The following is a 13,844-nucleotide window of genomic DNA, read 5'->3' as shown; positions in this document are numbered from 1 at the left end:
ATAAGAGCGATGGTGTCCACAAAAGGACTTAGGCATTACAACGGTGCACATCACGGTCTCTAACTTTTAGGCACATAGAAAATCACAGGAACACCCTCCAATCCACAAAACTGAGTTAGGCACTTAGGCTTCCTGGGCAACAAACAGGGAGACAGATGCCTCAGAATGTGATCCACAAAAGCCAGCATGCTAAGTGAGAAGCTACTTCAGGTAGCCAATGGGAGATGCCAACAGATGGATGTGTCCTAAACCCTGCCACTCTCTCAGACATAGGCATCTAACTCCAGGCTGCAGAAGAAACCTATCTCTGCTTAGCAATCCATGAATGTGAATCTCTCGCCTGGAGTCAGGTGGCTTAGGAGCCTAAGGTGTTTCTTGCAGGAATGAGTTAGACATCTGTCCTGCTCTACATAAAAAGGTCAGTGGTGGTAGTGCCCACCTTATAACTTTTAGCCTACTGGTTAGGACACTTACCTACGATGTGGGAGCCCTACTTATGTGGTGTGGGAGACCCTGATCAAATCCTTTCTCCCCCACTGGCAGAGAGGGGGAACTGAATCTGGGTTTCCCACATCACAGGCAAGTGCTCTAATTGCTGAGCTAAAAGTTACAAGGTGGATGGCAACACTGCCTTCTCCTCTTGTGGTAGCTGAAATCTGAGTGGGACGGGACCTGCTCTGGTAGGTGACCTTTGAGCATGCCTACCAGACAGGTCCCTGCATGTGATTTAGATGGACAAACACCCATCTTCCCCTGGTATGTGAATGGCTCTGGGGTTTAGGCAGGGAGATAGGTGATCAGACACCTAGAAGGAGGCAGTAGTGCACATGCTCAGAGGCAGATAAATAGGCATCTAGGAAACTTTTACCCTGAAAACTTAGGCACCAAGTGAGTTTAGGCCCTTACAGGATTCAGTGAGAGTTTTGTGGATTACAGTGGAGTTGAAACTGGAACTTAGGTACATAAACCCAAAACTAAAGCACCTAAGTCTGGGGTTTAGGTGCCTAAGTTACTTTGTGGATCTGCCCTAGGAGTCCTAGATTTAAAAATATCATCTCATACTAAATACGAAAGTAATTCTCTAAATAACAGTTAAGTGACTTCTGTTAACAGTGTCTTTAATAAAAATCAGGAAGAGCAATTAAGTAAATGAAAAACCTACATTTGCTGTAGCTGTAAATTTTGATGTGACATTACTGATACAACAGATATATGTGCTTCTTAAGTATTTAAAAGTACACTTGGAATGATAATTCCTTAAATTATGGTAACGAAATACTTTCTCCTATGGTACAAAAATGATGTGCATCTACAATCCCTTTTCCAAGTGGTTCTCCTCTTATGATTATCTGTTCCTTATTAACTCTCCCTTGTTGTCCTGTTATAGAAGCTTCTTGCCAGCATGCTGTTCTGGGAACTGGCCCTTTAAAACTGGCAGAGGGAGTCAGCTGTAGCCTTCAAAAGGTCACTTTGCAGCTAGCTGCTTCATCTCTCTCTCCCAAATAGAAAGTATTCTTATCTCCTAATATAGTTTTTTGTTTATTATCCTCTAGGAGATGCTATATTTTCAGTCCCTACCCAACAATTTTCAGATAAGCTATTTGAACTTGCAACCTTTATTTTGATGAATTTCATTCTTACTTCATTGATTTATTTGGGACTGTTCATGAGAATAAGGGCTACATGACTGGGCTCATAGTGAGAGTGTTTATATATAAAAAGAATTAGTCACCTCCTCCTTTGAACCAATAATTTTAACACTATTAAAATATCTTTTTCTTAAAGGGTAACAATCATAGGTATATTTTTTCCCCATGGATCTTGTTTGTATTTGGTTTCACAACGTTAACACTGGTGGCAGTTACTCTAGGGGAACTACAGACTTCACAGCAAAACTAAACATAGCAATATCAAACAAAATGTGCACCATGTAGATATTACCTAGTGGTATAAAGCAGAGCCTTCAATGCACTTAATCAGAGCTCACAATTTTCCCTTCCTTTCTGTTATGGAGCTACCCAACCCAGAGGCTCTAAATGAGAAGCAGAGGTGACCAGCTAGATGTAAAGGAGAAGATGCTGTTGAATCAAGGAAAACAGTAAATTACATGGTGAGAAAACATTTAACTGTTTTTTATCTAGTGCCCCTGCTATTTATGGTGTCCAAAAGAATGATAAGAAATCAAGTTTCCCTCCCCAAAGAAATTATTTAAATAGGCTAGAGACAATGCGTGAGTAAAGGGATACAACATAAATACAAAGTGACTGAATAGTTTGTCATGTGTCTTGTTAGCATTAAGGGATTTAGAAAGTAAGCTAAATATCCTGAACATTTAAATTGTAATGTAAGTTAAATTAAAGGATTATGAGGTGAAGCAGGAGAGTAGAAGGGGATTGGTTATGACATACTTACTTTGGCTTGAATTTAGCCCTGTTATTTAATGTTCCTATATTGGTGTCTGATTATCCAAACACATAATACATTTCTAAAAAGGTTAAGCATTGTAATTATTTTCAATAGAGAGAAAGTATTTTGCTCACAGCAAAGTAATCTGAAGCCAGCTTTCCCTCAATACTATTATTGCCTGTGGCTACGCTGGAAGAGCATACCAGAGAAAGTAATTTCTCTATTTTTCTCCGTATTCATATTTTCTGTGTATAAAGGAGAGATGGGTGTAATGGATTCAGTCAGGGTGGCTCCACTAGTTATAGCAGCTATGATACTTGGCTATGGTTTAGGAATGATCTTCCTGGGGCCAGTGAATGGTATAATACAGTAGCTGGAGGTCATAATCTCTTGCTAACTTTAGCACAGATCAATGCTTTGAAAAAGACCTTTTAAAATTTAATTTATGTGCAAGGGTAACATCAATTTAATATAAGAGATGTCTCCTGTCCTGTCTTTGCTGGGGGATTAATTTAGGATCCAATTCCACTCCTACTGTAGTTGGTGGAATTTTTGCCAGTGCCTAGTCTAGCAGGGATTTTTTTCTATGTTTAATGACTACAGACCTGTGAGACTATACACATGTATATTCTCTAATGAAAACGAATAAAATATGTTGTCCCATTAACCTTCTTGATTACATGTTTGCATGGGATAATATTGTGCTTACCCCAAGACTATAAACTGTATAGTTTTCACTTTTGTGCCCTTCCTGATGAACAATAAAAGTGGTGGCCTACAGGTGAAAGATTTTCTCTTCTGTTACCAGTCACTTGAATGATCTAGTCATGAACTGTATGAAATAAAAATGGGGGCCTATAGGGGATGGTCTCCCTATCCCAGAATTGCTGTGGTAGCCTGAACCATTAGCAGAGAGACTGGGGGTGATGCAGGGATACACATCGGAGAAGCCCTATAGATGGCTCTGCCTCCATTTCCTACCTGACGCTAGAGGGACTTCCCATCTCAGAGCAGCAACAGAGTCTGCAGCCACACAAGAGAGGCTATGTGAGTCTGAGTTGGATTAGTGGAAAGTAGTGATTGCTGGAGATGTGGCAAGGTATGTTCAAATTCTGTGTGGATCTCCAACTGATTTCAATGGGATTCCATATAGTTTGAATTAACACAGATAACTTATTACTTCTTTTCAGAATTTTACTTGGCAGAATTAAAGAGTAGCCAGCATTGGCATGGATAATTTTGTTATAAAACTACTAAAGGCCCCAATCCTGCAAATTATGTTGTAAAAGCAGAACCCTACAGAAGCCAATGGGGCTCGCTGTGGGTGTCTATGAGGCATTCATTACAGAACCAAGACATAAGTGCCGAAATTTCCAACAAGAATTTTTAAACAGTGGATATCAGTTTTTCTTTCTTGTGCCAACAGAGTAATTCTACTCAGAGGGAGAAATTATATGATCCCAGTGTCAAAGGCTGATATGGAAAAATGGCAGAGATTGCTTTGTATAAAATTTTGATATATGACACAATTTAAAGACAACAAAATGTAAATCTTTATGGAAATAAGTTTATAAAGGCATAGCAGGAAAAATGCAAGTGGATTCTAACAGGGCTTTTTGCAGGATGGAAGTGATATGATACAGGGTGGGATCAGCCTGGTGATTCTCTTGTAATTTTCTTTTCTTGTTTTAGTTTTAGTTTTCTATTCTTCTTCCTGTGTGAAACCATTGCATGTAGGCATGGAAGGTTGTTGTATGAGTTGATTCTATATAAAGAGCCATGGCATAATAAAACAACAATATGTGAGTTAGGATAGCTAACATAAATGACTTTTTTGTCAATTTGCAAACATAACATTGGATCACTCACAGACACTTCAATTATGGAGGAGTGCGTTACCATTCATATGTTAATGCATTTTTATTCATGATTCCTGGTACTTAGAAATGTACATTTTACTTGCATTTACTGCATTTCCCCCTTTTATCTGTTAGCATTGTGTGTGTACATAAAACTACAAATTCTAATAGAAATATATGTATCAAGAAGAAAGATTAATGAAAGTACTGAGAAATAGGGCAAAATGTGGAACTATATAAATAATTCATCTTCATTAAGAAGTTAAATAGTATCTTTTGAAGCAGATTAACAACCCTGTTGAAGCAAATAATACAATTGTGATGAAAGTGGAAGAACAGAAGGAAGATTTCTTATTTAAACATAGACATACTATAAATATAGTGCATGAGGCCAGGTCCTCCAGCCTTTGTGAATTAAAAGCTAAAGTGAACTAAGGCTATTTTACTTCTGAATGAGAGAGATCATCCATACAGGGGTTTACAATAGTTCACTGTGCTTTAAATTCACACCTTTATTTCATGTGTTTTTACTTTCCTAGTGTCTCTGGGTAGACATGCCTATGTACAAGTTAAATCACAGTAGCTATCTAGTTTCTAACTTGGTAACTAAGGGCTTGTCTACAGTCTGAAAGCTAGGGCGTAAATTTAAAGTGCAGTAACTATTTCAGAATAACTCTGTGTGTGGACACTTTTATTTGAATCCCACTTATTTAAATTTACTTTCCAAGTGGATTAAGCTAAACTGGAACAGGACATTCTTATTCCAGAAAACGAGTGTCCACACATGAAGTTATTCAGGAACAGTTTTTTGGAATAGTTACTCTACATTCAGCTTTTCATAGCAATTTTGCAGGTCGCTTAAACAAATCTCTCTTTTGTTTCAGCATGTTTTTATCCTATGTACTTTTACAGCAAACATTTTTTTTGTTTTATCTAACCTGGGCTGAAGTAGGCTGTTCTTTCTGGGAAGATTCTGACTGTTATTATCTTATAGATGGAGTTATTTAACTGACTCCAGTTCCAGAAGAAGAGAATGGGGGAAAGGGGGATTTATAGTTGGGTTGCTGAGCCAGTATTATGGAATGCCTCCTGCAACAAAGAAAGATTCCCCAGTGCAGAGGGGAAAACCTGTCGGAAGGATTCCAGTGATTTTCCCTACAGATTCTGGGATAAGAAGAACCTTGCTACCCACACCTCAGGTTTTGAGGAGCTGGTATCCCATGGCATCCCCCCAGAGGGGTTTTGTACAGTCAGAATGAAGGGGACTACATGTTGCAGGAGTGAAATCCCCCATTTTCTGTGCACATGTTCTTATTAGTGTGTTTTAACTCCCTCTTGGACATTCATGGGATGTAGATGGGAGCATGCTGTAAAATACAGCTACTCCCTGGCTCCACCAACATCTGCTCCGAAATTTTCATGGAACATTGACAATATGAAACTCACATGGAAAGGCTTCTATAGAATGGAGGGGATGGAGAGGAAGCATGTTGTGGACACAGCAGTCACCGTGCTGCTAGTTCTCGTGATTTCATTGTGAGGTTTGTGATCTGGTGTTTCACTTAAAGCCCCAGCTCCTGGAGACATCACCTGAGAATCACAATATCCATTAAATGAGAAAATATGTTGCTAGCCTTCCTGGTTATGGTAAAAAATCTTGAAAATGTGACCCAAGTACAGGTTCAAAACTCAAAAACAGAAGGCAAATAAAGAACCCAACATGTATTCTTTTTAAAAATATCATGGGGGGAGGGGACTGACTCATGATGTTTGAGTGTTTGGTGTTGGCAATGCTGCAGTCCCTCTCTTTCAAATACCTCCAGTTAATTCTGCCACATTTGGCTTCTCTCCACTCATGCTCAATGAATGAGGCCCATAGTCTCAGGACTACCTACTCAAGGTTGAATAAATGCAAAGGTTGAATAAGGCCCTTTTACTACTACAACTGCTATATGTACATTGTGCTTTCCCTCCCATAGCATTTTACAAACCACTTCCTGCTGAAGCCACCTCTGGGATGGCACGTCAGCTGTTTAATAGTGCACACAAATTTTACACCGAAGTGTACGATGGGAACTGGGAAGTAAAGGAGAATACAGTATTCATTTAGGATAATGGAATGCAATTGCAAAGAAGTAATTTAGCCAAAACTTCAGGGCTAACTTTGCTGCCCCCATCTAAAGTGCCTGGGGATCTTTGATTGGCACAAGTGCTCAGGATCTCAGGTTGTTTTAAATCTCACCTGAGAGACAGGAGTTCCAGTGATCGCATTCACCCTGACACTGTGGGATATTAGTTTAATACTGACTCAGAGTATTAATTTAATGCTGACTCTGCTTTTGATATGTGGTGCTAGATAACAGTGATGTTTGCTGCCTATGAAGGAAGGAAGAGACTTCACCAGGTAAGTTACTTAACATACAGTTTACATTCTTCTGGAGGATTACAACATATAGTAAAATTGCTGAGCAAATAATAGTTTATGAAACTCTTAGGCCTAGAGACTGGCCTCCTGTCAGGGAGTGCACTGGGGTGTATGGAGCCTCCCCAAATGCCAGTTTCAGTCCCTGTGCTTTGGGGAGTGCAGTCCACTGATTGTGTACCTGGGGCTGCATCTTGACTCAGAGGGAGTTGATAGGGGCAGGTTTGAGGTGGGACCATGACTCCCCCTCCCCCCACCCAGCCTGCTGAAGGGAACAGGTGCAATCTCCCTACACACCAGGCTGTTTGAAGAATGATTGTGCCTCACTGAAGCACAAACTCTCACTTGAGTGATACGGGTCCACATGACACCCAGTATTAGCCAATGCCTAACTGGCTAACTGTGCCCTTTGCTATATTTCAGTTTGTTTCACCTAGAGTCACGTTTACATTTCACATTCTAGGAAACACTTATAACTGAAAAATCTCAGGCACGGCAATTGCATTTCTTATTTGGTAACAACAAAATCTAATCCGTTTGAAATCAACTCCACAAAGGTGTCCCACTGCCTGCTAGAGATGAGCAACTTGACAGAGAGCAGCCACAATTGATGCAGACAGGACTGCAGGCATACTGGTGAGAAGAGAAATACTTCAAGGATCCATCTGTGAGGCTGACCTCCATTGAAGGTATCTACCCTCTGCCTGCCTAAGGCAGCACAGTCTTACTTGACTTTTCACAAATCCAGGGCACTGAGCTAGCATTCAGAGTCAAAAATGTTTCTTTCAGATCCAGCTTGCTAGATAATTATGCCTATTTCTTTAGGATGAAAACTTGATCACTGTGATCTGTGTTCATTATATCAACACAGGAGTACAGTAACTCATTATATCTGGGGTTAATGGTGGACACAGAAACTACCAGTAGAATACTATAGTTCACCTCCTTAGCAGAAAAAACAGAGAACACATCACCCAAGTCCTCCATGGCTTCCATTTCACTTCCAGGGCCAGTTGAAGGCCCTGGACTTAATCTTTCCCTTTCCATTTGTGGCCCACTGTGAGAGACTGTCATTTTGGTTTAGAGCTTTTAATTTTAAACAGATTTTAAACAAAATCTCTTGTTTTGTGAGCTGTTTTTAAAAACAACTGGATGGGGTGTTTATTGTAGCCACAGACTGCTTGTGTGATTCAGAGATTGTTCCTTTTTAATCTATTGATTTTGCTCTCCAAAGTGAACACTCTCTTGAGTACAAATAAGTGAACACCCCTTTGAAGGGTGAAAGGGAGTGAATAAGCATAAGAACAGGGGCGGCTCTACAAATTTGGCCGCCCCAAGCAGTCATGCCCGGGAGGCGCCCCCGAGCCGCGGGAGCAGCGGACCTCCCGCGGGCATGACTGCGGAGGGTCCGCTGGTCGCGCGGCTCGGCTGGACCTCCCGCAGCTGCGGACGTTTCGCAGGTCCGGCGGCTCTGCTTGAGCTGCCGCAGGCATGCCTGCGGGAGGTCCAGCCGAGCCGCGGGACCAGCGAACCGTCCGCAGTCATGCCTGCGGGAGGTCCACTGGAGCCGCGGGACGAGCGCCCCCTCCGCAGTCATGCCTGTGGCAGGTCCGCTGCTCCCGGGGCTCCGGTGGACCTCCCGCAGGCCAGCCCAGCCTGCCGCCCCCCCGGGAAAGGGCCGCCCCAGGCGGGTGCTTGCCCCGCTGGGCTCTGGAGCCGGCCCTGCATAAGAACCACAACTGTTGTTTGGTGGCAGTCTATTGGAAGAGAGAACTTTGGTCCCAGGTATCTGGGGAGACAGACAGGGGCAGCTACGAGGCTGGGGAAGCAGTATTGCCTAGAGGCTAGAACACTGGGCTGGAATTCACAAGACCTTGGCTCTATGCCGAACTGTGTCACTGGCCTACGGAGTGACCTTGGCTAACTCACTTCCCCACTCTACGCCTTAGTTTCCCAATCTGTAAAAAATGGGGCAAATGATGCTTCTCTCCTTTGTAAAGCACTTTGAGATCTGTTGCTGTAAAGTAATCTATAAGGACAAGGTATTATTCTAATATTAATCTCAGATTTTATAGAAATCATTTTCAACACATTCTTAACGTGCAGGAGCACAGAATAATAACTGGCATGCAAGTTTGCAAGTTAACCACTTGGTGTCATAGAAGCACAGCACACCGTTGCTTATATGTTCTTGAGTCTGTTTTCCCAGAACCAGTCAACCTGTCAGTTGAAGCTAACAGCATTCGGGTTTATTTTTAAGATGGTCCTTAAACAAAAGACCATCTCTGCTTTTTCTTATTCCAATTTCTGTTTTCTATGACAATTTCCATGTGCATCATTAACTTCCATTTCTACCTCACCTTTCTTTCTTTTTTATTTGCAATATGTTATAGTAGAAAGGCTGCTGCAAGGTTTCTGACAGGAGCTGTTTGTAAGAGATGCGCTCTTTTCCCCTTGGGATGTTTTGCATGCTTATAATTTCCCAAAAAGGTATTATGAGTATTAGGTAAAAGAATGTATCTTTTAAAATGAGTCTTAGAGTCATAAAATTACTCATACAGGTGAGTTTATTAGCATAAATATGCATCTATAAAAAAAATTAATAACCCCCCTTCAGGATAAATATGAAATTAAAGAATTAGGGTTAGCTTTGGTAAGAATTGGTTAAGGAAATATGTATGTGTTTGTGTTGTAAAGAAAGGCCCTGACTAGCAAGTAGAAGGGAAGGCCTTGAAAATAAGGCCAGGAGGAATAAAGTAGAGAGGATTTCTGGTCTAAAGAATAACTAATGGGATAAGGGAAAGTTTCTAAAAATAAGGCCTCTGACCATCTGACTGCAGATGGTTTTAAATAAGACAAAAATAATCTGTTTTAAAATGAGCCAATATGGCTCTTCCCAACTCACATACTAATGTTAAAGCTTATGTCAACCCAGGTGCAATGGAAAAACTGTTGGTCAGCAAGAAGGAGGGGAGGAGACAGGGAGGAATGGTCTTGGGAAGAAAGTAAATCTTGTAAATCTTATCTGGATTAAGACTGGAAATAAGGATTTTATTAATAATTGATTTTTAACGGAAGTCAGTAAGTGGCAGTGACATCACTTGTTTGTTAAAGGGTATAAAGAAGAAAATTCTTAAAGGGTGTGTTGTTAACATCTGCTTCACCTCATTGGAGCTGACCAATATAGCTCTAAGCACTGCTGGAGTTTAGCCCATTTGTAAATATCTTGATCAAATGCTTATAAATGTTTTGTTACTGTTTGGATGTAGTAAATTGGTTATTATTTAGCCTTTTTAGGCATGTTTACAGCAACTATATAAAATACCACTTGGCCTTTGGACTTAAAGGAATTTATGGTTAATTTAGTGTTGTGGTAATACTCTGCATAAATAATAATAATTCCAAACCCTCCTGGCCCTCACTGTCCTCATTCAGAAAAAGGGAGCTATAAACATCAAGGATAATTAACTGGCAACCTTATGTTCCTTTTAAGAAACCATGTTGATCCATCATCTCTTGGGATTAGAAAGTCCTCTGGCTCTTGAATGAGAACTCGGGGCAGGGAGGAATTCAGTGGATCTCTTTCACACACATGCACATGCACACACATGCACAGTCTTTGCACTTGTGGGAGCACAGGGATATTCTCTCAGAGTGCTCCCAGGGAAACATATCACCCCAGAGGAGATGCGGAGGAGGTAGGGCCATGACCCGGCTTCCCTTCTGCACTGGTCTGTGGACTGGGTGCAGCATACTATGGGGGAGAGGTGGGTGGGGAGAAGGCTACATCATCCCAATGGACAGAGCACTACACTCTGTTAGAAGTCTGCAGAAATCTAGAAGTTCATTCTAGAAACCAGCTTTATTTCTTCTTGCAAATAGCTCATAATCAATAACTTAGAGATGGGTCCAAATTGAGCCCCTGGATTTGGATACCCTCAGGTATTCAAAATCTGAGTCTACCTCCAACTATTGGGGCATCAGTCCATCACTCGGACAATTACAGCTTTGCAAAGGTACACTGGCTTTCTTCAAGCTAGAGAAGAATTTGAACTGATAAGGAATAAGTTGTGCTGAAGACTCCATTGTCGTCTATCTGTATGGTCTTGTGCAGTTGGGGGATCCTAAATCCCAGCATCCTTAGAGTGTTAAAATGTTTGCTGCTCCAGAGTCTATTTTTGATCTCTCAGTGTAGTGGCATTTACCTTTCAGGAAAGCATTCCTAAGTTATTCTTCAGTGCAACAGAAATAAAATACATTTTATGGTTGCTTATTCAAGCAAATATTCACTGAAAAGTGACATTTAGAAATGGATATTTAACAAGGGTTTAAATTTACATTGGGACTCATTGAAATGACGGTCCATGGCATATGCCTTCTGGAGCATATGCCACAGTGACATAAGGCACCATCTCTAACAAAGAACAGACTATATAGTATTAGTTTTAATTTGCTACCATCTAAGACAGAGGTGGGCAAACTTTTTGGCCCGAGGACTACATCTGGAAATTGTATGGCGGGCCATGAATACTCACAAAATTGGGGTTGGGATGTAGGAGGGGGTGAGGGCTCTGGCTGGGGGTGTGGGCTCTGGGGAAGGGCCAGAAATTAGGACTTCAGGGTGCAGGAAGGGGCTCTGGGCTGGGGCAGGGGTTGTGGTGATGGCTCTGGCTGGGTGTGCGGGCTCTGGGGTGGGTCTGGGATGAGGGGCTTGGGGTGCAGGAGGGTGCTCCGGGCTGAGACTGAGGGGTTTGGATGGTGGAAGGGGGATCAGGGCTGGGGCAGGGGGTTGAGGTGCCAGGGGGGTGGCTCAAGGGTGCAGGCTTCATGCAGTGCTTACCTTAAATGGCTCCCGGAAGCAGCGGCATGTCCTCCCTCCAGCTCCTATGCAGAGGCACAGCCAGGCGGCTCTGCTGCACACTGCCCCATCCACAGACAGCTGCGGGGGCAGTCCTTGGGGCAGTGTGTGCGGAGCAGAGGCCCCTGGCTGCCCCTATGTGTAGGAGCCGGGAGAGGGACATGCCACTGCTTCCGGGAGCTGCGCGGAGCATCGGAGTGCGGCAAGCCTCAGACCCCACTCCCCAGCGGGAGCATGAGGGCCGGATTAAAATGCCTGCCAGGTCAGATGCAGCCCGCGGGCCATGGTTTGCCCACCTCGATCTACAATGATTGCTATCAAAAAATGAGCTCTTTCAAGCAGATAAACAAACACAAACTATAGTTAAATTTTATCATTGTTGCAAAATGATAAATTGGAATCTGTGGTGAATTCTTGAGAAATGGAGTCCTCCCATATCTCTTAGTCTATTATAAAGTATTAGATATGGTATATTTCAGGAAGACATAAGTAAAAAATTTGATTAATTAGTGGATGAGTGGTAGGGCTGTAGGGAATTCTGCACACTTTCTAGTCATTCAAACAGTCCTTTGTCATATCACCTCAGTACTCTCTTACCACTACCCTGCTGTCTAAACATTTACTCTAAAACATCATTTTATCCCTTCCTGCCTTGAAATCCAATTGCAAAGACATTCACAACACATTTGTGAGGTCACTAGAAAACTGTGGCCACCAGGGGAGTTGTAGACCCTATAGTTTTCATGCAACACCATGCATATATTGTCTTTCTGACCATTTGGCTGACCCATTCTTTTACGAGGGTTGTGGGACAGCAAGCAGCCTTTCCCTTTCCCCAAAAGGAAAAATAGACCTGAGGGAACTGCACAGTTTGGCAATCAGAATCCTTCTCCAAAACCTCTAATGCTGATAAAAATGGATCAATTTAGATATAAGATGTAGTCTGTTGGAAAAAAATATTTTGACTTCCCAAACCAAAAAAAGAAAGGTATATGTAAATGGATGGAAGACACCATACCCGTTAGACACCATAGCTTGTCACTGCTCCCTGAAGCTTTACCTGGCTGTTCTATGTTAGAATTTAACTTATCATTAGAATTCTGAAGAATGCTGCATGTAACAGAGAACATAGTGCTGTTGGCAGCAATGGCACGGAGTTGTTTAATATTCATGGTGCATGCTTTCAAAAAAGACAGAGCATGTTTTTCAAACTTCAGTGCACATCTGTGCATCACGGCATGTTTATTTTAGACCCTGGCGGCCACTGAACAAGCTGGGCCAAATCTGCTGTCAGTTACACTGGTATAAATTTGGAGGAATTCCACTATTTTCCAAGGGGGTTACTCTGGATTTATACCAGTGTAGCTGAAGGCAGATTAGATCCACTCTCTGTTTCTGGCTGCCATGCTCTGGTGATGGTTTGTGCTTACTGTTATTACAGGCCTATAGGGGTGCTTGTACAACAATCTCAGTTCAATTTGCTGATTTTAAATAAACACACTTCACTGATATGCTTGTTAGGAAGCCATGGAAAAAGGAGTGGGGCTGAGCGCCAACCTCCTCTGATTTCCAAACAGAATCCTTTCAATATTTGCTGGAGTCAGAGAGACCTGATCTAAATGTAACCACCCCCCATCCACTTTTTTTCTCTCTCTCTCACACAGATGGTTTACCCATTATATTGTTAGACCCCTAGATAACAGTGTTGAGATGCTAGTATAATCTATGTTCATACAGTGCTCTCAACCCATACTAGTCCAGAAAGTGAGAAACTGTCTCTCGCTATGTTTCATAGCACAATGGAGCTCCCAATCTTGGTTTGGGATCTTATGCACTACAGATATAAATAATAATAACCAGAACCTGGAATCAAACACAGAGCTCTTGTGTGGTAGCACAGGACACTGGCTCCAGGACATTTAAACTCATTTCATTGCAATAATGTAAAGTAATATTTTAGCTTACACAATATAGCTACAGTAAAATACAACCCTGTATGTCAGGTAGCTTAATAAATCAGTTTTGCTTATTACTTTTTCTGAGTAAGTGAAACTTTTCCAGGGTTCTTACTGTGTTCTGACTTGTTTAGTTTTGTATCCTACTTATATAATTGCCCCTTGCAGCTGTGAATTTCAAGGTTAAATTGAAGCTAAGTTGTATGCTGAGGAAATTAATATGTGTACAAATGTGGTTAGGACATGTGATTTTTACCCTTTGTATATTTGTTGCCAGAATAAGTGATAATTATTTAGCTGTGCAAGAGCCAAGAATCTTTATATTTTGTGGCCTCTACAATTCA

General features: G+C 41.8%; 1 long non-coding RNA gene across 1 annotated transcript; it reads right to left on the bottom strand.

The window, feature by feature from the left end:
* Positions 1–4,012: 4,012 nt before the first annotated feature.
* LOC123373152 lies at positions 4,013–12,601 on the bottom strand. Its single transcript, XR_006580585.1, has 3 exons — positions 12,564–12,601; positions 5,712–5,855; positions 4,013–4,171 (listed from the first exon to the last, which is right to left on the bottom strand). It is a non-coding gene; the product is annotated as an uncharacterized LOC123373152 (long non-coding RNA).
* Positions 12,602–13,844: the final 1,243 nt, after the last annotated feature.

Source organism: Mauremys mutica, chromosome 6 (assembly GCF_020497125.1).
Source record: "Mauremys mutica isolate MM-2020 ecotype Southern chromosome 6, ASM2049712v1, whole genome shotgun sequence".
In the NCBI taxonomy this organism is placed as follows: Eukaryota; Metazoa; Chordata; order Testudines; family Geoemydidae; genus Mauremys; species Mauremys mutica.
Note: the sequence above shows the minus strand (reverse complement) of the source record. Positions and strands in the feature narration are given on the sequence as shown.